Source organism: Thalia democratica, chromosome 6 (assembly GCF_965202585.1).
Source record: "Thalia democratica chromosome 6, ktThaDemo2.hap1.1, whole genome shotgun sequence".
NCBI classification, from domain to species: Eukaryota; Metazoa; Chordata; class Thaliacea; order Salpida; family Salpidae; genus Thalia; species Thalia democratica.
In genome coordinates, this window is record NC_139170.1 from 35,189,630 (window position 1) to 35,214,478 (window position 24,849).

Genomic DNA, 24,849 nt, shown 5'->3' on the forward strand with positions numbered 1-24,849 from the left:
TTATTAAAAATGATTGACGCTTCTATTTTCACAAAAAAAGATTAGAAAATATCACTTGTATTTCTGTTATAATATATATCAAACATAACGTTAAAAAATTCTAGAAATGCTGTAAAAATTTAAAACAATTTTAAATCTATACTACTTTTATATGTTAAAATTTTAAATATTTTTTTTTTAAAGAAATGCTTCAGCATTTAAACTAAAAAAAATTTTTTAAGTAAAAAAAAATGTTACAACAAAACTGTAACACTACCTTATTCGTAACTTTAGTTATATTAGAAATTGCTAATTTAAGGTATGTGTATTTTAAAATACATTCTAAAAAATAATGTAATCCAGTGGCATTACGTGGTATTTAGGGTGCAAAAAGCTTTAAATGACAATAAATAAGAGAAATTTAATAACTGAGATAGTCTTCGAAAATTAATAAATTTTAAAAAATTTCAAGCTATTTTAAAGTTATGAATATTATAACGTCATTAGGAGACCAATAAAATGTTTCGAAATAGTTTGTATTTTAGTCATATATTATGCGTATGGCGTCAGTAAGAATTTTTAGTAAACACTTTATTATTTATTATTTTTCATTGATTTTTGATGAAAGCGTTTCTTAATTATCATTATCAGACTTAAATTACAAAACTACTGAGATTATTTTAAATATTGTAGCTTATTATAAAATAGTAGTACGAGCTCGGTGGTCGAACAAAACTGTAAATATAATGTAATTTGTTGTAAACATTTAATTCAAATATAATTATAATAAAAAATTTAGCATCATTTTTGACTGCGTTTGACTTCTATAAGAGTTTTAAATGCTTTTTTAGTAAGAAGTAAACATTATAAGCATAATATTTTTTTCTTTAAAATGCTGTTTAGCATTTTTAATTTAATAGAGTCTTTGAGAAAAAAGTTTTATATGTAGACTTATTAATTATAATTCAAATCAATAATTTTATGGTTGCGACTTATATTAATACGTGTTTACTCAACTTTAATATACTATTTGTTATATACTTTATATATTATTAATTTTTTAATTATTATATTGTAGTTTGACATAAAAACTTTTTTAAAGAAAACTTAAATAGAAAAACACTAATTACACTAAAATGCATACTAAAAGTCGTAAACTAATGCAGAACTTTTACATAAAAGTTTTTTTTGTTTACATTTAACATGTTGCTAAAAAACAATAAAACTTTAATATAATTAAATAAATAATTTTAATATTGATATTACTAAAAAGTGTTATCTATTACTAATTTAAAAATTTAGTTGAACTTGTGTTGTTTTTGGTTTTACTATTGATTTATGCGTTAATATGTGAGCATTAGAAACATTTTTTAAGAATTAAAACTTTACTAACTAATTTTAGCTTCAATTATAATAATTTTTATTTAAGTTATTACTAGACTTTTGCTTTTAATTGTTGAATATAGTAAATACTCAAATCTTACATTTAAAACTAGAAAAATCTACTTATATAGTTTTTTTTGACGTCATGTACAGCAAAAAACAAAATACAGCTTTAACAAAAAGTATATAATCAAGCGTTTTCATAAAAAATTGCTAGTTTGTAAATGTCAAAACTTTTTACGAGCATAAAGCTCGCAATAAATAAAAAGTATGAGGTCAAAACATTTAACGTTAAACACAAGTTGATTTTTAGGTAGTTTTGGTTTGAATATAAACAAAATATTTATTATTACTCTGTCTAGTTTTACAAAGAGAAATCTTTCATCTTATTAGAATTTATTTATTGGCATTATTAAATCATCTAGAGACAGATTTCATTATATTATAAAAATTTTCATAAAAATCTTACGAATGTAAAAGTTTTATTTGCAAGTTAAATGGTATTTCCAACTTCATTATTTAAAATACAGTAATATAACAAGATTTATCTTAAATATGAATCATGACATGTAGTTTTTTAAAACTATAATAGAAAAATACTAATTACACTAAAATGAATACTAACAGTCGAAAACTAATGTAGAACTTTTACATAAAAAAATTTTTTGTTTACATTTAACATGTTACTGAAAAACAATAAAACTGTAATAAAATTAAATAAATAACTTTAGATTTTATATCGATAAAAAGTGTTATCTATAACTACTTTAAAACTCAGTTAAACTTGTGTTATTTTTAGTTTTACAATTGATTTTTGCGTTAGTATGTGAGCATTAAAATTTTTTTATAGAATTGAAACTTTACTAATTAATTTTAGCTTCAACTATAATAATTTTAATTAAAGTTATTTTTAGACTTTTGCTTTTAATTATTAAATATAGTAAATACTCAAAACTACATTAAAAACTAGAGAAATCTACTTATATAGTTTCTTTTGACGTCATGTACAGCAAAAAACAAATTATAGCTTTAATAAAAAGTATATAATCAAGCGTTTTCGTGAAAATTTGCTAGTTTGTAAATATCAAATTATTTTTACGAGCATAAAGCTCGCAATATATAAATGGTATGTAGTTTAACATTTAACGTTAAACACAACTTGTTTTTTAGGTAGTTTTGTTTCAACTAAATAATAAATTATTCTGTCTAGTTTTACAAAGAAAAATCTTTCTTCTTAGTAAAATTCATTTTATGGCACTATTGAATCATCTAGAGACAGATTTCATTAGGTTGTAAAAATTTTCATAAAAATCTTACGAATATAAAAGTATAATTTGCAAGTTAATTGGTATAACCAACTTAATTACTTAAAACACAGTAATAAACAAAAATTTATCTTAAATATGTTATATAACATATAATTTTTTGAAACTCATCAATAAAAAATAATAATTTCTTTGACAAAAACTTAAAAAAAGATTGCCCGCTTATGTTAAATATTACCTCTTCATTAATATTCAATTTATTCTTTAAAAGACTAACTATTTATTGTTTACTAATAGCTAAAATTAAATTATGTCTTTGTTTTATTAAATTAAATATATGTTCATTGTATTTAAAAAGTTTGTTAAATTCTTTTTAATCTTAATCAATTAAAGCAAAATGTCTGTTTAAAAAGGTATTTTATTATTCAAATTTTAAGTTGTTTATGCATTGTTTTTAAAGGTTTTCAGAAATTTTTTTAAGAGAATGAGGTTAACAGTGACACGATTCGACCACTAGCTGTTCATTTTGTTTAAATACATTAAATATTGTCATGCGTTTGCTGGTATACACGTATGACGTCACTGTGAATAAATTTATTTTCTTAATAAAATACTTTATATAAGTGTTAAGTTCCGACTAACAACAAAACATAAGATTTAAATTTTTGCCTTTAAAAATAATCTTATACAGATTTGGTTAAGTAACAATATAACGTAATTTTTTCAATATCTGATGAATAAAATTCGTTAGAATTTTAATTTAGAAAATTTGATTAAAATCTTCTAAATTGTTTTTAGTTGAAGTCTATAAAAAAATCGTTGTAACTATTACGATGAAAATAGTACAAACTAGAATATTATAGTTAAAATTAAAAACTTTTTTTAATAATACTAATATTTTTTTAATTATGAAAAGTTTAAATTTTGCATTTATTTTTTATATCTAAATTCTAGGGTTTTAATGAAAAAAAAAGTATTTAACAACTAATTAAAAGTAATACCAAAATCTAAAAAACTTAAATATAGGTTGTTTGTTTTATAATAAAGTTTATACATAAGGAAGTTATTAACAGCTTAAACTTAAAAATATTATTAGGTACACATTCAATACTAACCTAATTACAGGCTTAAATTAAAATTTATAATTAAGAAAAAAAGGTAAGCTTAATAACATATTAAATAAATACTAAAACTGTAAATTCCATTAATAGCAGACTAAAAGAAAAACGTTAGAGTATCTGGGCTACTTTAAAAGCAAAATTAAAATTTGTTCTTTCTATTTCATAAATTAGCAAGCTTCATATAAAAACTAAAACGCAGACGATAAGTGAGCTAAACCTGTTAAGCTAGAAAATAAACTTTATATCATAATTAATTAAACTAAAACTTTAAGTACGCTACGATAGACTAAGTGAAGAATAACAACATCCTTCAAGATATTTCTTTAAACACCTAGATATAACTTAACTATCCGTAAATTTTTTCTAAATTGAATTTGAAAGCTCTTAACTAAAACAATATAAATATTGTAAGTTTAAATTGCTTTACTAATGATCAGAAATCTATGGAAAAATTAAAAGAAAACCGTGTTGAAAAATTAGATAAATTAATAAAGATTCAAACATTAACATTACTATTTAAAAAGGTTTGTTTGTATAAAGCTTTTTCAATACTAGTTAACACAATTTCTGTATTAAAAATAGGGTGGAAACTACATAAAATAAAATTTAAATTAAACTATTTTTGATTTTATTATTCTATTTGTTGTTTTTTTTTTCATATATCTTAAGAAAATTTTAATTAAAAGTCATATTTGTTTATTATCAAGTAATATTTTTCTTTTAAATTATTGTAATTTTTAACTTGTTGTTTTACCTTGAAGTATAAAACTTTGCGTAATCAATTAACTATGTTTTATAAAATAATTAACAACTTTGAAACACTTGCATGTCAAACCGTATATATTTTTTCTCTTTTTTTACTAAATATCAATTATTTTTCGTTTGTTTTGTATGTTTGTTGAGTTTTAGTTGAAAACTATGACTATTTTTCTTCATTAAAAACTGAGTTCAATTTTTTTTTTCAATTAACTAGCTTTTAAACAAGCTCGAAGCTCGTATCTGAATGTAATCAGAAATCTAACTACAGTTATCGCAAGTGGCTACTACTTACAAACTAAAAAAACTTCATTTTTTAACGTAATTATAATAAGAAGTTTCGTTTATTCAGCTATATTAAAAAATTGTAATAAGTGTAAGCTGGAAAATTTAAGAACTAAAACGTGTAGGCTGATTTAAGATTAGCTTTAATTTTATGGTTTTTTCTACTTTAATTTTACCAAAACATTACTTTAATAAAATTTCACTAAGAAAAATTTATCATCATATTTTTATATAAGAAAAGAAACAAATTAAAAACACTGAGTCTTTAGTAATATTGTTTGTGATTTTTAGTAGATGCAAACTTGAAATGTTATTACTATTTGCTAGAAGTTGATGCTTTTAAAAACTGATTGTACTTGTTAATCTTTCAAACAATCGTAAATATTTTAATAAAACAGTTTTAAAAATTGCTTTTATATAATATATTAATCATCCATATCGTTATCAATAGATTTACTGTTTTATTTTACCTTTTTATAAAATTATTATTTTGTTAATAAGTAATATTTCCCACCGAAATCTAGTAATGGACAAACATAGTTAATTTGAATTAATATCATTACTTAAGTATACTTTAGACATTACAGTAAATTCAAAAAAATTTTCAGATAAAACAAACTTTTATAAACAATAATGCAGTTAATATTTAGATACATAATCTTATTTTTTTAGAAGTGTAAGTTTTTGCTCGCATCTACAACAAACACTTAACATCATTAGAATGAAAAATATTTAGCTAAAACTTTAACATTTTTAAAAAAATTTAAGTAATTTTTTCGTAAGAAATATCTCAAAAGCCTGTCTTAAACTTCTAAAACGAGTATAAAAATCGTATGAAACTATTTTATCTAAATAATTACAATTTTATAAACTACAACTAAATAGTTACTTGTTTTAGATGAATAATTAAAATATAAATCATTAAACACTCAAGTTGTATTTACGTTTTTAAATCTGAAAATATATTAAACATTGCTAAAAGTTGTTTTGATACTAAGTTAGTTATTTAAATATCAACCATTTTCTTTGTTTCATATTTACAATAAAACCTTTATAATCAAGGTAGTATCGTATGCTAATCCTATTTTAAATAGTAATTATTATTTAAAGTTTTTTAATTGCTTTTAATGAACATGACTTATTTAATGTTTTTAAGTATTTTTGTTTTTGCTACGCTTAAAAAAGTGTTATTAATATAATAATTTTATAATGAAAATCGTAGTTTTTTGGTTTTGTAGATAAAAAGTTATTTGAATAGTTTTTTAAAACTAAATTTAACAAAACATATACATTTTCAATTAGTAAGAAATGGAAGTATAAAGAACAATTTATATTATTAAAAAGAAGAATTTGTAATGCTTATAAATTTAAAAATTATCAAAAATAATATTAAAAATGTTTTTTTTACTTCGCTTATAAAAAAAATAGTTTTTAGATATTTTAAGTTAAAAAGAATAATGAAGTTTACTTAATCAACAGCAGAAAATTTATTTGTAGCTTTAAAAGATAATTTTGTCAATAGTTCCAAAAATAAAATTTGCTTTTAAAGTTGCAATTTAAGTTTCTAATGCATTTTTGTTAATCTTAAAAAGTTTTAATATGCTTATAGCTTGAAACAATATTTTAAACTTTTAAACCTCTTTATTACATGATAATTTAGGATTTGTTTTGTTTTCAAACAATATGATCGTATTTTAAGATGTTGAAGACTTATAACTATCTTATTGACTTTAATGTAATCAAAAATATTATTACAACAAAAAAATATATAATGATCTAATAGAAATTTGAAACTTCTTTTAATAGAAGAAAATATTTAAAAACAACTTTACATTTTTAATTGAAAAAGAAAACAGCGTGAAATATAATTTATAAGTAGTTTTTAAATAAAGTTTTTTTAAAAAACTAGTACATTGTTAGCCGAAAAAACACTGCTTTAAAAACATATTATCTTAAAAGATAATACTGATAATCTATATGCATTTTAGACTACTACAAATTATTATTTTTTTATCTCTTTAGGTAAAAGTTTATAAATAAAAAATTTTTACTACAAACGTTTTTTAAGATATTTGATAAATATAATTAAATTCTACAAAGGCATATGATACTTGTATATCATAAAAAAACATAATTTTAAAACAAAAACATTTAACAACAATAAGCTTTTTTCAAAACAACATTGCCTATTTTTCAAACAAAACTTTTATTCAATAACTTATTTTTTTTCCTATGTGTATATATCAACGTTTGTCTTTTAAATAAGCGTTAGTTTTAAATTGGGTTGCATGTTTTCATAACTTACGATAAAGTTTGCATGATTAACGAATCATCAAATTATTTTCAACATCTAGTTATGAGCTACGAGTTTAAGATCATCGAGCTTTTAGTTTCGAGATTAAGAATCGTCTAAACTTTTAGTATTTATATCTTTTACGAACATTATTAATTTTTATAGTTTTTCTTAACGTAAAAATTTTTAAAGCTAACCATTACTTTAAGGCTTGTTGTATATAACATATGAATAATAAAGTACATCAATTTTTAATGTGTTTTCTTTTATAAATTAGAAATAAGTCTTTTAAAGTAAGACTAATAATTGTAAGTTTAGTACTTAAGTAAGACACGTAGTTTAGCAAAGTACTTGGTGACTACATTTTTAAGACCACATAAAACATAATCATTATCATAAGTAAATCTTTGTGGATATATTGTAGTTCACGGGGTGTCTATCAACAACTTTGTATTTTCTGGTTAGAAATATTCAAGCTGTTAACGGAAAAATTGTTCACGAATAACATTAACGATCTTAATCTGAATAACTCTTATCAAGCAGAGATGTTGAAAGATAATGTTGAATTTTATCCGTCAAACAGTATTCAACAACAATATAGAAAATCAAGGCAATTTTAGCAGCTAGCAACTAAAGAAGAGACAAAAAATTGCAAAACGAAATTTAAAAAATTAATAATAGGTTTAACCTGTCTATATCACCACATCACAAACTTGTGATGCGATAAATTTTCAAGTAACGATTAAAAAAGATTTTGTTCAGGCAAAATAACACTCATTTCGAAAATTAAATTTTAAAAACAAACGTATTAAGCAAAAGATAAGGAAATGGTGTAAAAATAGCATTCGGTGATATGACGCCGTGCAAAAGTGACGCATCGTGCTAAAGTGACGCTCAGGGAAAAGTGACGACGTGCTAAAGTGATGCTTTGCAAAAGTGTAGTACCGTCACAAAAAGATACACCGTGCCGAAGCGACGCCATGCTATACTGACCCGCTTCCAAAAATGTGTACGTTGCAGGCTTATAAATGCAAAAATAAACACAAGCTACTTTCAAAAATAAATGAAAATTTTGGTTTAAATTTCAAAAAGTTAAAATTTAAGTGTATGTAAAAATTAGTACACGTTGAAATTCCACCCGCGACCAAAATTCATCCAATCAAAAACCACCCAGTCAAATTCGAGTACAAGGGTTAGGAGTAACAGTAATAGTAAAAAATAACAAAAAAATTAAAAAAATATAGATAAAAATAAACAATACATAAAATGAATTAATAAATAATGAAAAAGTATAAAAAAAACGGTTAGAATTTGAACACGGGGTAATTTTGATAGTATACCTAAAAAATATAGATTTTGTCATGGTTTCATATGTTGATTGTAAATTAGTAGTTATTTTATTAATTAAGTATCAAATTGTAATAATTTTTAACAAATTTTCAGCTGCTATTTTTTTTTACGATCTCATAATAAAAAACTTCACTTAAATTACTCATTGTGCTGGTTCTTACTAAAATGGAAAAGTCTAAAAAACAAAAATTTGGATATTGTTAAAAAAATTACAGGTTGACTCTAAAATTTTTGTATATTTTTTAGATCATTAAAAAAATATTTTGGCTTTATATACAAGTTATATCAAGCTTTTTAAAAATATAATCCTAGTTTTAAAGATATTTTTTTGTAAAATTAATATGTTATGAAAAAAAAGTCGATTTTGTATGATACTTTTAGGATTTGAGCTTTACTGATGATGCCTTCTTTTATTCATTCTTAAAAATGTTATGAAACAAGATACAGGCTTAAAAAGAGAATTAACTCTGCTGAAATATGATGAAACAGTTATTAAGTATCGTTAAGCATTACCAAATGTTTTATATAACATATTAAAAGAGACAAAATAGGGAATTTAATTCGAAATGTTTTGAGAGTAAAACTATTTAATAAGAAGATGACATTTTATTAAACTAGTTATAACTATTAGAGTTAAAAGTTACATCATAAGATATAATTTAATTTTTTTTTTTTTCTTTTGTACTTAAGATTTATATTTCAATTGTTTTAATTATTTTTATTACCAATCCTAAAAAGTGTTTATGTTTATGATATAGTTATTTAAGTGAAGAGTTAAACTGTTTTCGTTTTATATAACTTATTTATAAAATTTCTATTAAAGTTTTAAATGTTACTTTTATACTTTTTCACAATTCAATTTTTAAATTTAAAATTCTTACAATATTTATATAAATAAATATATTTAAAAGAATTTAAATGTTTAATGATTGTTAAAACTTTCACTGAAAAATTTTCAAACTATTCTAGTAAGTATTAACATAGGAAATATTTTAATTTTATTTTTAAGCGTTTAACTAGCATTTTAAGTCTAAATAAAGAATACTAGAACAGTTACAGTTTAATAACTACATATGAAGTCTTTAAAAACCTAAGAAAATTTCATTACTTTAAGCAATGAAAAGTATAAAAATGAATTTGACAAACTATAAATTTTTTCTATTGACCAAAGAGTTGAAAAAAAATCATTATCTTCTTGAAGCTATTAATTAGCGTAATAGAAAATGTTAATTTTCAAAGCAAAAATGTAGAACAGTTACGTTGCTTATAAAAACACGTAACCTTATACAATTGATGCAGAAGAATTCGTTATTTTGAAAAATGGATTAATAACACATTTTTATTCAAAACGTTATACAATTGTCTAGTTTCCCTAGAAGTAAAAATAAATTGTTACATGTTACTTTCAGAGGATTTACTTAGTGTAACATAAAATTTAACAAAAAAGATGACATATATAAAAGAAAAAAGATTATCAACAACTAAATGTTTTCATGTTGTCATCCAATTTCAAAGACACAATGCAGGCTAATAAATGAAAGCTAAATTAATAGTCATATATAATTTTTAAAATAACTGTAAACTTTCGAAGTTATTACCGTTCTGTCAAAAATGTTATGGTTAAAAGGTATGTAAAAATTTTAAATTTGTGTTTTAATATTATTTTGTTAAGTATTTTTTAACAAATAAAGTCAAGGTTTTTTAAAGTTTTAATAAATTAAAAAAATCTAATACAACTAATTGTTTTTGTTTAGAACCGAAAATTAACCACTTAGTACTAAATATTTGAAATACTTGGTTCCTACTAAACTGAAAATGTATAGAAAATGATTATATACAAAAATAACTTGGATATTTTTAAAAAGTAATTAGGCTGGTTTTTAACTGTTTGTATTTTATTTTAGACCATTGAAACTGTCTTTTAGAACTTTTTGAACTTTTAATATAAAAACAGATTGAGTATAACAGTTTCTAAGTATTAGTCTTTTTTTAACAAATGTTTTAAATTTTAGACACAAACTTTTTTTTATGATTTGGGTTTCAGTATACAAATTTGATAATTTATTTTATTAATTATGTTATAAATTAATTTATCTATACTTAAAAATTTAAAGCTGGCGATTTCGTTTAAAAGAGTAGTAACTTTGATAAAAAAGATAAAACCATGACAAAAATATTAAGTATTATTAAGTATTGTTATGGTATTATTGTATTTTATTAATTGAAACTAATTAGGCATTACAATAAGAAATATTTTGTTATTTAGTAAGTAAAACTACACAATAGCAAAGTTACATTCTATTTTATCAATTAAAGCTAATAGAGCTAATAGTAACAGCGTACAAGATAAAACTAAGTATCTTTTTATTCTCGCATAGTTAAGGTTTATATTTAACTTGTTAAGATTACTTTAAATACTAATCTTAATGTATGATAAGGTTATTTTATTGATAAGTACTAATTTTAAATAAATTTAAATATCTTTTTACACTTTTTTTTAATATTTCAATAGTTTCTGTTAAGTTTTCAATTAAATTTAAAAAACTTTATCAAACATTTGTGTAATGAAATTGTTAAAACAATTATAAACCTCTTCTAAAATCTTTTCAAGCCGTTTAAACCTTAAATATTAGAAAATTTAGTAAATTTTTAAATTGATAAGTACTAATATACATTTTGGAAACATTTTTAATCGTTATAGAACAAAAAAATATAAAAAGTTTTACATGTTTATTTACAATCGTTTAACTTGCGTAATGATAAATTTTAAGTAATATATGTATAACTCAAAATAAACTAATCAAACAAACTACAGTTTTCATACAAGTTTAGAGATTTTATGCAGACTAAAAAATGCAAACATAAGTATTAAACCTGTATCATATATTTAACTGTAAATGTTTCAAGTAACTAACTATTTGGTTTTTTTTACAATTTAAACTTCTAGTTTAAGTACTTTTAAAAACTGTTTTTGTTTTACCAGTATAGCAAACTGGAAGTCAATCAAACTAAATTAAGAGAAACTGTAAACAAATATTTTAACCTTCTTTAGTTTTTGAAGGTAAGTTTGAACGTTGTTTACTTGATTATCTTAAATATTCTTACTTTGATTTAGATTTAATTTTATTACACCTTAAATTTAAAATCATAAAAAGTGTATGTAGTATAAAAACAATCAATTTTTAACTTTATTTTTTATTGTTGAAAACCTATACAAACTGTTATTATAAAAACTATGCAGCTAATAAAAAATAAAAAGTTTTTGACTTTTTTCATTTATTTATTTTAAAGCATTTTACAATATATGACTTTTTGTAATAAACGATGATGCTTTTTAAATATTTATGTTTAATTTTTTTGCATAAGTTGTATTTTATTTATGATATAACATCGCCGATTTTGTCAATTTACTTTCGTTGTGTTTAGTATCTTAATTTTCTAAGTTGTGTCTTTGCTTTAAACCAAAATTTTTAAAGCACAATGTTGTGCAAAAGAAAAACTAAAACTGCAGTGAATCTAAGTTTGCTTTTATAATTTTTGAAATTTTATCAACCTGTAAAAGTAAGTACATAAATCTATGAAGTAATTTAAATTTATATTAAAAAAAACTGAAGCAAATTTAAAACTACTTACAATACTTTATATTAACTAACTATTTTTTTACATAAGTTATCAAAAATCTTAGGATACAGTTATTTATTATCTGTCTTTGTTTTAAAAATTAATTCCCTTAAAAACCTTATTTATAGTTAGCATTTTTCGCAATATTTCAATATTTAACTTATTAGAAAATATATTAGGCTTGTTTACTTAGCTTATTTTAAATCTACTCACTTTAAAGGGAATTAAAAAAAGTGTTTGATATTATTTTTTATATAAACTGAATAACAATGTTATTTTTTTTTACTAGTTTACGTTCTATACAAATAAGAAAACTAAAAAATAAGTCAAAAATGTTTCAATCAATTATAAAAACACGTACATTAAAAATTTATTCATAGTAGATTAGTTCCCTTAATTTAAAAACATTAAATAGTATTTTTATGTTATTTTATCAGTAGATTAATAAATTGTTAAAGATGTGAGAAAACTAAAATGTTGTAGCTTACAACATTCTTTTGTACTGCAGAATAAATATTTTAATGCAATTCATAATAATTTATTTTTGACACATTATTTTAAATTAAATCTAAAAGTATATGATTGATGAAAAGGTTTATACTTTTTTAATATAATTTTTAGTTTATACAATTTTAGGTTATAGTTTTTCTGACTTCGCAGTATCATATACAAGTCTCACATAAAAAAAACATATTTAGAAAAATGAAGTTTTCTAAAAAAAATAAAATTTCAGTCTTGTATGAAAATCGTTATTGCAATCAGGATGATTTTGATGTTGTTATTTGTGGAGGTAGACTTAAAAATAGTTTTGCAAATGAAATAATTAGGTTAAATGGTCCTGAACTTAAAACATTTGACAAGCTGGATTCATTGTCAAATAAAACAAATTTAACAAAAACAGGTGTAATTCGTTCTGATATTTATGTGCTTGGTAGTTGCAAAGATAAATTTATTTGGACATCTACTTTTGAAATGTATTCTGCAAAGAAAAAAAAGTGCATTGTTTTGAAAGCAATTTGTAATCAGCTTAAATGTTATAGTGTTTGTTCATTTATGAAAAGTATTTATGTGATTGGTGGATGTTTAAGATGTAACAAGAATCAATATTATGATGAATATTTTGACGAATTCTCGGATGTTTATCACAAACGTGATGCATACAAGTATCAAGTTAAAAACAATAAGTGGTATAAAATAGCAAGCTTACAACAAGCAAGAAGCAGTTCAGCTTGTACAGTTTTGGAAGGTAAAATTGTTGCTACTGGAGGGTTTAAATGTAATGAAAAATTAACATCCGTAGAATCCTACGATTATCATGAAAACAAATGGTATAAATTCGCAGAGATGAATGAAGCTAAGTCATATCATTCTTCTTTTAGTATGGGTAACAGAATGTTTGTAATTTATGAAGGTTTTATAGGAAGCTCTGAAGTATATGACAGTGTTTCTAGAAAATTTACAATGCTTAATTTAAAGTTACCTAGTATAAAACTATGTGACATAAAAACATTTGAAGTAAATAATAAGATTTTTATTTTTGATTTGGAGCGAAAATTGTATGTATATAACATTAATGAATTTTCGTTAAAACTTAAAGGTTTTGAGCTAGATGGTACTTTCAAATTTTCAGATTTTCAAAAGTACCCTAAAATCTAAATTAACTTCACGTAAACTTCGGTTGTATAAAAAACTGAATGAAAAAACTTCGGTTTATAATATATTTAAGAATATATGTCGTTTTTTGTTTTATATATAAAACAATTCTGTTTATGTAGGGATTTTTTAGTTTTAAGATGTGTTTTTTGTTTGCATTAGTTGTTTATTCTGTGGTTAAAAAGTAGAAATTGCAGAAGAAAACATTTGTGTTATTAAGTTTACGTATGGTTTCCAAACAATATATATGATACTTATGTGAAAAATGTAAGTATTATCTGCTAATAATAACCATTATTAAAAATTTGTACGAACAATGTTTTTAGAAATGAATAAGAAATTTTTTTAAAGTGTCTTATAGTTGATAAGTACCATTTTCTTTAATTTAGTTAAATAAAGATCGTAGTAGTTTTATATGCTGATTGTATTCAATATAACAATTTATTGAAAAAATAACAAAGTTTATGTTTTAAAGATTTGTTTTTTTTTTGTTTGTTTACTTTAAAAAACTCCTTATAAACTTTTTTAAACAATCTTAAAAAATCTAAACTTTTAATTTTAAGTTTACACTAGTTAAACCTCATAATTATTTTAATTATATTTAGTTTAACAATTTTTTAAGAAATTTTGTATTGAAATTAGGCAGTTTAATTTTAACTAGTTATTATTGCTTTAACGAAAAAAAACTACGTCGATTTAACATTAATACTGAGTCAATTTGTCATCTAAAGTTTTTAAAATTAAAATAGGATGAACTTTCTCTTCTAATTATAAAGACCGGACAGGATTGAACTTTAGATAAACATAAATAAAAATGGTAAGAACCATTGAAAAAATCAGTCACAGTCTTATACAAGCACTTTGAAAAGATCTCTCGTTTATTAAAATACAATAAATATATAAATAAATACTAAAGTTTTTAAATTAGTATTTATTCTGCTACCTAAATAAGTGTATTGATTGTTGTTTATAATTAAAGCTGATAAAAAACAATCTAGTTTTTATATATATTCTTTCAAGAGCAGGTCAGAATACCACGGCGTCACTGTAGCACGGTACATCACGGTACATCATTTGTATTTTATCATTTTTCGTATCTATACTTACATATATATTGTTTATTGAACAGCAAAAGATAAGCACTATATAAAGTTTGGTCGAGAGACCTGGTGTACGAATGAACCATTCGCTTATTGAATTGTACCCAACGTATTAAGAATTTGCTTTATTTTTTAACTACAGTAGCTTGAGTTTAGATAACATACCTAAAAAACATTGTAACAATTAGTTTAATACCATTAAACCAACACGCTAACAAACTTCTATTTGTAACTGGTGTACAAAAATACTAAGAGTATTTTGATCATCGAATCATACAACATATGCTTGTATTAACTATCTAAAGCTAAGAAAATAATTTTTGATAACTTAAAACGCTGAATCATCAAATAAAAATAACTGTACAGTTTATACAGCTTTAACCCACAATTGGTCGCTTTAGTACTTTGTACTTGAACCCTCTTGGTTGGATCATAGTTCCGGTCGACTATGCTTGCCTGATAAGTCCTTATTAGGATGAAACCGGTCTTAAGATGTCTCGGATGCTGTTGTTGTTGATCTTGCTGAAAAGTTCATTATCTATTATTTATAGTTTATAGTGAGTAATTATCGTGTCAATATAATGTTTTTATATTTTTTAATGTACATAAAGTTTAATTTAAAAAAATCGATTTTTCATTTTTAAGTACGACAAAATTGTTTTGCTTTTCTTATAAAATTTTTTTTAACAATAAAGAGACAAAAAAATTCACTTATTGAATAATTTTAGTCATACTTATAACGTTGCTGAAAGCAGATCAAGCTATGTTTAAAAATAGAACAACTATTAAAAGATAGATTATAACTTACGACAACCATAAATTTTTAAAACATTAAAACTACGAAACTTTGAGAAAAGTGTTGCAACTTGATATGTTATCAGATGCTTTTAAAACAATTTAACTATTTTTTACTTGTTTTTCCAGTAACATTTCTAAAGTTACTGACTAAGTTATTAAGTTTATTTAAAATTATTAAGGGGGTGTTTTCTCTGCTCTATCTGAAAGTAAAATTTCTCAATGTCTTGACTAAACGACCAAAATCTCTTAAGTAAATAAATATATTCGACGTTTGGTTCCTTTTAACGGAGAAAAAATAAAAATTGTTTAATTCTAAGCTATTTAGCAGTTTTATTCACAATTAAGTTTTATAAGTATAATAAAAAATTTTCAGCAATTAAAAAGTTCTTTCAGTATAGTTTATTATTTTAAAAAAAAACTGTATAAATTACAGTTTGCCATTGTGAAATACTTTAGTTACTTTAAATTTAAATTTCAATACTATTTGACCAGCCAACATATTTATAACATTTATAAACGTAAGATTTATAAATTATCTATTTTAGTAAAACTCTAATGGAAAAGGTAACTAAGTACAAAAAAGTGTAGTATTCCTGGAAAATAAAAATCTTTTCAAATAAGTTTGAGAGTTATAATTGTTTCTCTACAATTAGATATTTATATAAGAGTTTAATAATAAAAAAAGTCAAAACGTTAACTTTATTAACAATAATTGCATATGAAATAAAATTTACTATACACAACTTTTAATATATATTATTGTTTACATAATATTTTATAACTAATTTTGACCAAGTAATGTGGTTTTTAGTCAACTGGTATTCTAAGAAGTAGTATAAAAAAGGTTACTAAAACCAAGTTTTAATACGTTGTAAAATAAATTGTTTTTTTGTTTTTTCAAAACGGGACAAAATATTCATTTATAATGTCTTTAAATAAAAATACAATGTTTTTAGCTTCAGTTCATGAAATATTACAAACTTAAATAAAAATTATCAATCAAAGTAATTAATTTGAAATTTAAGCTAAGTTGGACATAGTCATGTTATTAGTAATCAACAAGTAATATAATAAATATTATTTTAAGAATTATGTTTTACTGAAAACCAGTCTTTTACATTGTAAAATAAGTTGTTATTTTAAAAACAAATAAATTATTCATAAAATACTATTTTGTAATAAAAACACACTATTCTAGCTTCATTTTATGAAATATAACAGTTTCTGATGAAATTTTTCAAACTTTTTTTTTTTTAATAATTTTTATTGACTGAAAGTTATTAAACAATTAATTTATTTTTAGTTTCAAGTACATTAATCTTTGCTAATTTACACACTATTTACATAACTTTTAGCACTTTAGTTTTAAACTATGGTGAATTCTAGTCGAAAAAAAAGTAATATGGTTAATAAAAGTGTTTCTTGTAACGTTTGCAAGAAGAGTTTTAAAAGTAAATCTTACCTACAAGTTAACAAAAGAATACATACAGGAGAGAAACCATACAAATGTAATAGTTTCGACAAAAAATTTATCATTTGAGGAAGCTTAACAAGACACATGTTTATACATTGTAAAAAAAAGATTTTCAATGTCATGTTTGTCATAAAAAAAATTGTTTTAAAATAACATTCAGTTACCCATACCAAAGATAAACTTTTCAAATGTGATATAAGTGACAAAAGTTTTGCTCAAAAAAATCATGTAAAAAAGCATATTCTAGTTCACACTAAAATAACAAAACATCAGTGTGAAGTTTGTGAGAAGAATTTTTCCTTAAAAGGTGATTTAAAACGACATATGATGACTGATACTAAAGTAAAACCTCATGAATGTGATATTTACAAATAAAAAATTCAGCCAGAAAAGTGATTTAGTTGATCACTTTAGAACTCATTTAGGAGAAAAACCTTATGGATGTTCAGAATGAGGAAAGTGGTATACTGCTAGTTCTGGAACTTACTAAACATAAGAAACTAAGTAAAGAACAGTCAGAGCTGAACTGTAAACTACAGAAAAGTATTGTTTATGACCATCTTAAGACAATAGATGAATACAATTCTAACTATTCTTGCTGTTAGAGGTTTATTTTTGAAAATTTAATGAGATTAGAAAACTTTGAATTTTAGTTACTAAGCTACAACGTTTTAATTTTGTGTATTTTCTTATATTTTACTTTACCAATTTTACCTACTATAAAAGTCATTTAGAAAGTATTAAAATTCATATACTTTTATTTATGTACATAATAACTAAAGTTATATACATTACATAAAGGTTCCTTAGCCCTAAAGACAGAAATCATATTGTTTATAAATATTTATGTTATGCTATATTGAACACTATCTATAATATAAAAAATAGAAAATATATTTATCAAAAAATAAAATTTTATAAATACTTAGTTATAATAAGCATAAACTTTCTAAGTGCTACTTAATTTAACAGCATATAGTGATAGAGGACCTGAGGACTCATTATATAAAATAAGTATTACTATAAAAATCCAACCTTGCTAGTACATTCTAAATAGTTTTTCTTTGTGGTATTTACCTAAGTTTATGTTCAATGAGTTTTACAATTAACTACACAATTTAATATATACAAAGTAAACACAAATTATAAAGAAATAAACAATATAGTTAATTAAATAATACTCAGCTTCAAAAGAGTTAAAATGTGGCTTTGGCTCACCATTCTACCAAAAGCAACGTTTATTCAAAGTCATCATATTTAAGCATTTTGAAATTAATCTTTTTTTTTGCAATCTCTTCTCTTATATAATTAAGAAAGCAGTGAAGCAAGAAATACTGCTACACTCCCTTAACCTGCTGTTTTAAAAGTTAAAATTTGTTTCTTAGATTTTAAAACAAAAACATAAGTATGAAATTTAGTTTATATTAAGTTCTTTCCTCCTCTTTAAAAAACTAAAATAATCATTTCAATGGTTAAGTTATTTTTATATTGTTATTAAAATAAAAAAAACGTTATAGAAAGTATCAAAAGGTTCGAAAAAAAACTTTATATACATAAAGTAAGTGCACATGCAAAGTTATAAGTGAAATATATGTGAAAGGTTAACACTTTTTACAACAAATAAAACACTAAATATGTTTGTGTTAGTTGAAATGTTTATAATGTCAGTCAACTGAAGTCCACTTCTTTTCTATCATCTTGTCGAAAAGCTAACGTCTAATGTTCATACAATCTTTGTTTTGGGTAATAATAAATAGGAAGGTAATTGTTGCCGACTGAATGAGTTCGAACATCCGCTAAATCAGACGATGACGGCTGTGACGTCATAATAGAGTGACATGAACTAGATTGTTCGTTGTAGTTGTCCATTAACATTTAAAAATATATTTAGTTTCATATTTTTTAATAAATTTTATTTTTAGTCACTCAAGATTAAAAACATTTGAAATGCTTTAACTTTTAAAGGTTTTTATTAACTAAAACAAGTGTTTTACTAATAATATTAATAAAGTAACTTTATTTTCGTAAAGTAACTTTTAATAAGTATAACGTTTCAAAAACATTCAAGTTATAATAATATTATCATAAAACTATCAAGTTTTTAAATAAACTCATATGAGAGAAGTAATTTAAATTTGTAAAAAATAGAGGAAGAAGATGTTTTGAAGTATGTTTTAAAATAATCAATTATTCCTTTTCGCGACACAATTTCAAAACAAATGGCTTGAAATCGCTTTAAAGATATAACTATCAGATTTGTAAATAAAAAACTATTTCGTTTTTAAAACAATTGTTAAATGAGAGTTACTCCTTTAAACATTTTCAAAGTATTTATCAAATATATGCATCGATAGAAATTATTTAATTTGTAAAATAGTGTTTTAAAATAATCTTAAAAAAGCCCAAACAAAATTAAGTGTTACTTTAAGTGAACGAAAATAACGTCATAATATAACTGCAAAACTTAACTCCCTTTACACAAGTACATCAAGTTTCAGTGAAAAATCAGCTGTGAATGCTTATTTGTCAAAACATACATTTGTTTAAAGACTACTAAACAAGCTTTTTTTATAACAAATTATTTTTTTCTTAACTTCACAACAACACACTAACGTTTAGTAGCTAGTTTTAAACGCTTTAACAATTACGAGTTGTTTTAATATGAAAATGAATTGAACAGTTTTTCAAAAAAGATTTTTTACTTTTTCCTGAATAAATTGCTTCTTTTAACGAATCAATAAAAGTTCTTAATTTATTTGCTAGTACATTAGCTACTTCCTTACACTATTCATTTACTTTTAACCTCTAGTATAGAGTTTTTGCTAAACAAATTAAGAAGTATCACTTTCTTTTCGACTAAACTTGGTTTTTTAAATTAAAAATATGTGGTATCAACACACAAAAGCAACTCATTCGCAAAATAAATTTAGAGAATTACTTGATCATAACTTATAAGACAGTTTTTTGCCGTCTGCATTTATTTAAAATAATCCTTTTCATAAGATAGATTTTCATTTTGTTACACAAAAGTAAATATAACAATGGCTAAAGATTCAGTATATCCACAATAAAAATATTTGTAGTTTACTTTGAGAAAATGCAAAATATTAATTAGAACCTTTTAGTTGTAGTTGAGAATAAAAGTCAACAAGAATCCTATTCATCGGGCTTATTTTTTGCTGCTAAATGTTTTCGTTGTTTAAAAAAGTTCCTCCCTACCTTTTAACAAACAACAATTGCAATGTGCATTTATCGTGCTCGGTTGACGACTTTTGCGTGTGTTGGCGTCTTAAATAAACTGCATCTTTTGGTTAAAATTTGTGCACCTCGGCACTGATAAAACATAGAAAAGGTAAAAAAAAAAAACCATAAAAAACAAAAAAAAAAATTTTTTAATTTTTTTCAAGCTTAAAAATTTCCCGAGAAATAAACATTTTGATCTTAATAATATTTAATCGGCTACTACTACATACTTGTAACTTTGATTTTGGACTCACTGTATTAAAAACTATTGTTTAAACAACGTTTTTTTACTTAATCGTAGATAGAAATGTAACAAAAGAAAACTTATACTAAGTTCTTACAAACTTGTTAAAATTCCAAGTAAATGCTCTCTTTAACTGAATGATTTAGATATATAAATGTCTAATTCCTGATTTCAAAGAAAATATTCGAGAAATTTTATTGCTGTTTTGTTTTAAGCTTCACTAGAAGTTTTCTTAACTGAGACTGATCTAATCCAAAGGGTAGTAACCACTTAAGGACGCAAATATAGTGATAGACGACCTGAGGACTCATTATATAAATTAAGTATTACTATAAAAAGTCAACCTTGCTAGTACATTCTAAATACTATTTCTTTGTGGTATTTACCTAAGTACTGTTCAATAAGTTTTACAACCTATTACACAATTTAATATATACAAAGTGAATACACACTATAAAGAATACATAAACATAAAAGTTGATTAAACAACAATCAGCTTAAAAAGAGTTAACAGATGGCTTTGGCTCACCATTCTACCAAAAGCAACGTTTATTCAAAATTATCATATTAAAGCATAAGAAATTAATCTTTTTTTTTGCAATTTCTTTTCTTTATACAATTAAGATAGCAAAGAAGCAAGCAATACTGCTACAACTGTAATTTTCTAAATCATTTTTTACTTTTAAATATGATAATTTTTTCTACTCAGTTTATGTTAGTTTAATACTAATTGTAACCGAAGTTTATTTTTTTATATTTTTAAGCTGTTTGAATAGTTTGTTGATTGTATTGTTAATGTGTTTGAAATAAAAGTAAATAAATAGAATTGTAAACAATTGTATACAAAATATTCCAATAAAGTTCTTAAAAACCTAAGTTTATGTTTATTACTAAATTTACTATGACAAATTTAATTACATCAATAATAAATTATAATGTAAAAACACATATTTACCTAAGTACTAAAAGTTTTTGTAAACATTATTTTTTTAATAATTAATCTAAAGTAGGGGTGTGTAACGTACCGTACAAAGACCGGATTCTGCTCGAATGCAAAACAATTTGGTTTGCGACTAATAGTTTGAAATATAAAAAAAAATAGTATTTCTAAAGGTTAAGTTTTCTGTGAAAAATAATTTGAAATGTCCTCTAAATTTTATTTTTTTAAATATACTCTACAAAGCAGGTATATAAAAAAATTACACAAGGGTTACTTTTAGATTAGTTTTATCTAAATATTTGTTGTGTAAAATACTTAGCTTAATTTTATTTAAGTTAAAGTTATCGATAATTTTTTTTTTCTTAATTATATTACAAGTTTGTTTAGTTTTGACTTATAAAAGTGACTCAAAGCAAAAAAAGACTTTATGCAAAATTGACCTGTCATAAACAATTTATTTATTGTAAAATATCTAGTACGAGTAGTGTTACTAGTATTATGATTATATATGTATGTATTTTATATAATTTTGTTGTTAAAATAAGTAACTACAGAGTGTTTAAAATAATGTTACAATTGTATAGCTTTTCTTATACTTTTTGTTAGTATTACACTGATAAATGTTCAAAACAATTGTTTTATTAAGTTAATTAGATAAATCTTGGTAATTTTTTAAAAGTTTTAAGTTTAAATATGATGTATATTTTATTACTATTTATTATAAACGTTAAAATAGTATATAAAGTACCCATAAGAGTTTTAAATAGTTCAACTAAACAAATGTTTGTAAGTTATGTAACCTTTTTAAATAGAAGTAAAAATAAAATTTTTGACTAGTCATCACCAACAAATGATTGAAAGTTCAGTCTATAACTTTATATATTTAATGGGCTAATTTAAATTGTTAAAAACATCCTGAAAATTAAGAAATATATACAATGATTCTTTAATTGTAATTTGTTTTATTAGTTCATTAGTTAAGAAATATTTGTTTTATATAAACTCTAGAACAGGGGTCGGCAGGCAGTTGATGCTCGCGGGCCAAATTTCAAGTTTCCAAAATCTTCGCGGGCCGCAGTTTTAGTGACAGTAATAAAAAACTTTTGTTTTTATTCAGTTTTTTATCTTTTATGCCTTTTAGCTACACATAGATTACCCATTTAAATTATACATATTTAGCGGAATAAAATTAAAAAGAATAATATACTCAAGACTTAATAAACTATAAACTATCTTTAAAAGTTGATAATAAAATCTTGATATATATTTAGTTTTACTTAGAACCTAATTCTCTAAAAAAACTAAGCTTGATAACCATCTATAAGTCACTTTTATATACTTTCTGTATTGTCAACCACTTTTTCATAATTTAGAAAATGTTAACTGCTGAAAATAGTTTTTACGTTTTAAATAATTTGCACTTAAAAAAAAATTCAGTAGCTAGTTAACTAAATGAATAATTAATGCTTGGATATTTAAATAAAATATCCTATTAAAACTTAATTAGTCTTTTAAATATTGCCACTTTAAAAGCAAAAATGTCTGAATATCATAAAACCAGCTTAAGTTTATTAAAAGCTAAAAAAGCTTTGAAAAACAAAAGGTTTAATACTTAACAAAAGTATCAACATAAAAAAGTACTAAATATTTAAAACGACAAGTAAAAAATTATAATTAATAAACTTCACTGCAGTCATAAAAACTATTCTGAGAATTCAAAGATTTATTCAATGTCTTAAATAGATTTAACCAAGTGTGAGTTTTTCAATTAGTTGACTTTTTTGGCCACCCTGTTTTAAACAAAACTCACAAAATAAATAAATATCGAAGTTTTTTGACAGTGAAATAAACATATACAGAAAAAAAAATTATTGTAAGCCAGCTTGAATGGACAGTTAAGTTACTTAAACAGTGTTAACGATAGTATAAAAATTTGTTAAGCCATAAATGAAGTAGAAAAACTTTTTTTATTGATAATTGTAGCAATTATTTATTGGTTTATCTGCAGTGAAAATATTGCTTATAAAAAAGAGTAAACTAAAAAATAAGACGATTTATAAGAATCTCAAAACGTTAATTAGGAGTTGTTGCGAGAAACTAAAAAAAAAAGGCTTAAGTCAGTTTCAACAAAGCACATGATTATCTTCAGTAACTACAAAATTTACAGAAAAATTTGTCAAGGTAAGTTATAAAGTGGCAAAAGTACATACTTAAAAGGCTTTACCGTATAGATTTGAAAACTTTTTTAAAGAACTTGTGTTAGTGGTAGTAAAAGTTATTTTTTAATCTCCTCAGTGACAACAAAAAGTCCCTTTTAGGCAATTTCTGATATTTCAAAGTCAAATAAATCAATTTAGGACTTTAAACGATCTATTAAGATAAAAACAACAATAAGTGCTGCTTATCTGAGAATATTTGTTTAAGGTGTTATTAATAACTTAAGTATTGTTTAAGATTTGGTTTAAAAATGAGCATCTCTATACATTGGTGTGCGTAGAAATAAATTTAAGATACACAAAAAACTTCGAAAAAAATTAAAACGAGTCAAAACCAAAATTAAATAAAAATAATTTCTTATTATTTTGTTATTGAAACTATTTTGTACACTCAAATATAACATTTAACGATAAAACATTTAAAAGAGAAACTTAGGTATAAAATACATATCAAACAAAGTAACTAAGTTTTGAAAAAATGATATTTTAATTAATTTTTGTTATTGAAATTATAACTGCGATAATTTTTGTATAAGGTTTTAAATGCATTTATTAAGAAGGTTAAGAAAATTTTACTGCGAAATCATATGAATCTGATTACCTACAAGGGGTTTTAAAGATAAGAAAATTAAAACACTTGGTCATTATACTTAAAATTACCATTTTTACTTATTTTCTAAAAAAAAATTCCTATGTTGTATATAATTAACATATGTCAAACAAAAAATACTTGTGCTATTTTTAACTCTTAGAAATAATGTAAACTGTTTTAAGGTTGCTATAGGTTTTTAAGAAAATTTTTCCAGGTTTTCTCAATTTCTTTATTGATATTAAAAGTGCAAGTTTTTAGTCTATTTTTAGTATAAAATTAAGTTTACAGTAAAAAAAAACTGTCTAAAATATTATAGCAACATTTACAAGATACTGTTAGGCGACTTTTAATGTGTTTTTAAATAAATAAAATTGTTGAGAACAAAAAATGTATTTTTTTGATAGATCTTTTGTGTAAAGTCAAAGTTTCATTACTTTACGTGTAAAAATTGTTTAAAACTCAAGGTCTTTTTCGAAATTCCTCAAGTTCCAGATTTTTTTAGCCTAAACTGTCAAATTTCAAGTTTTTTTCAAAAT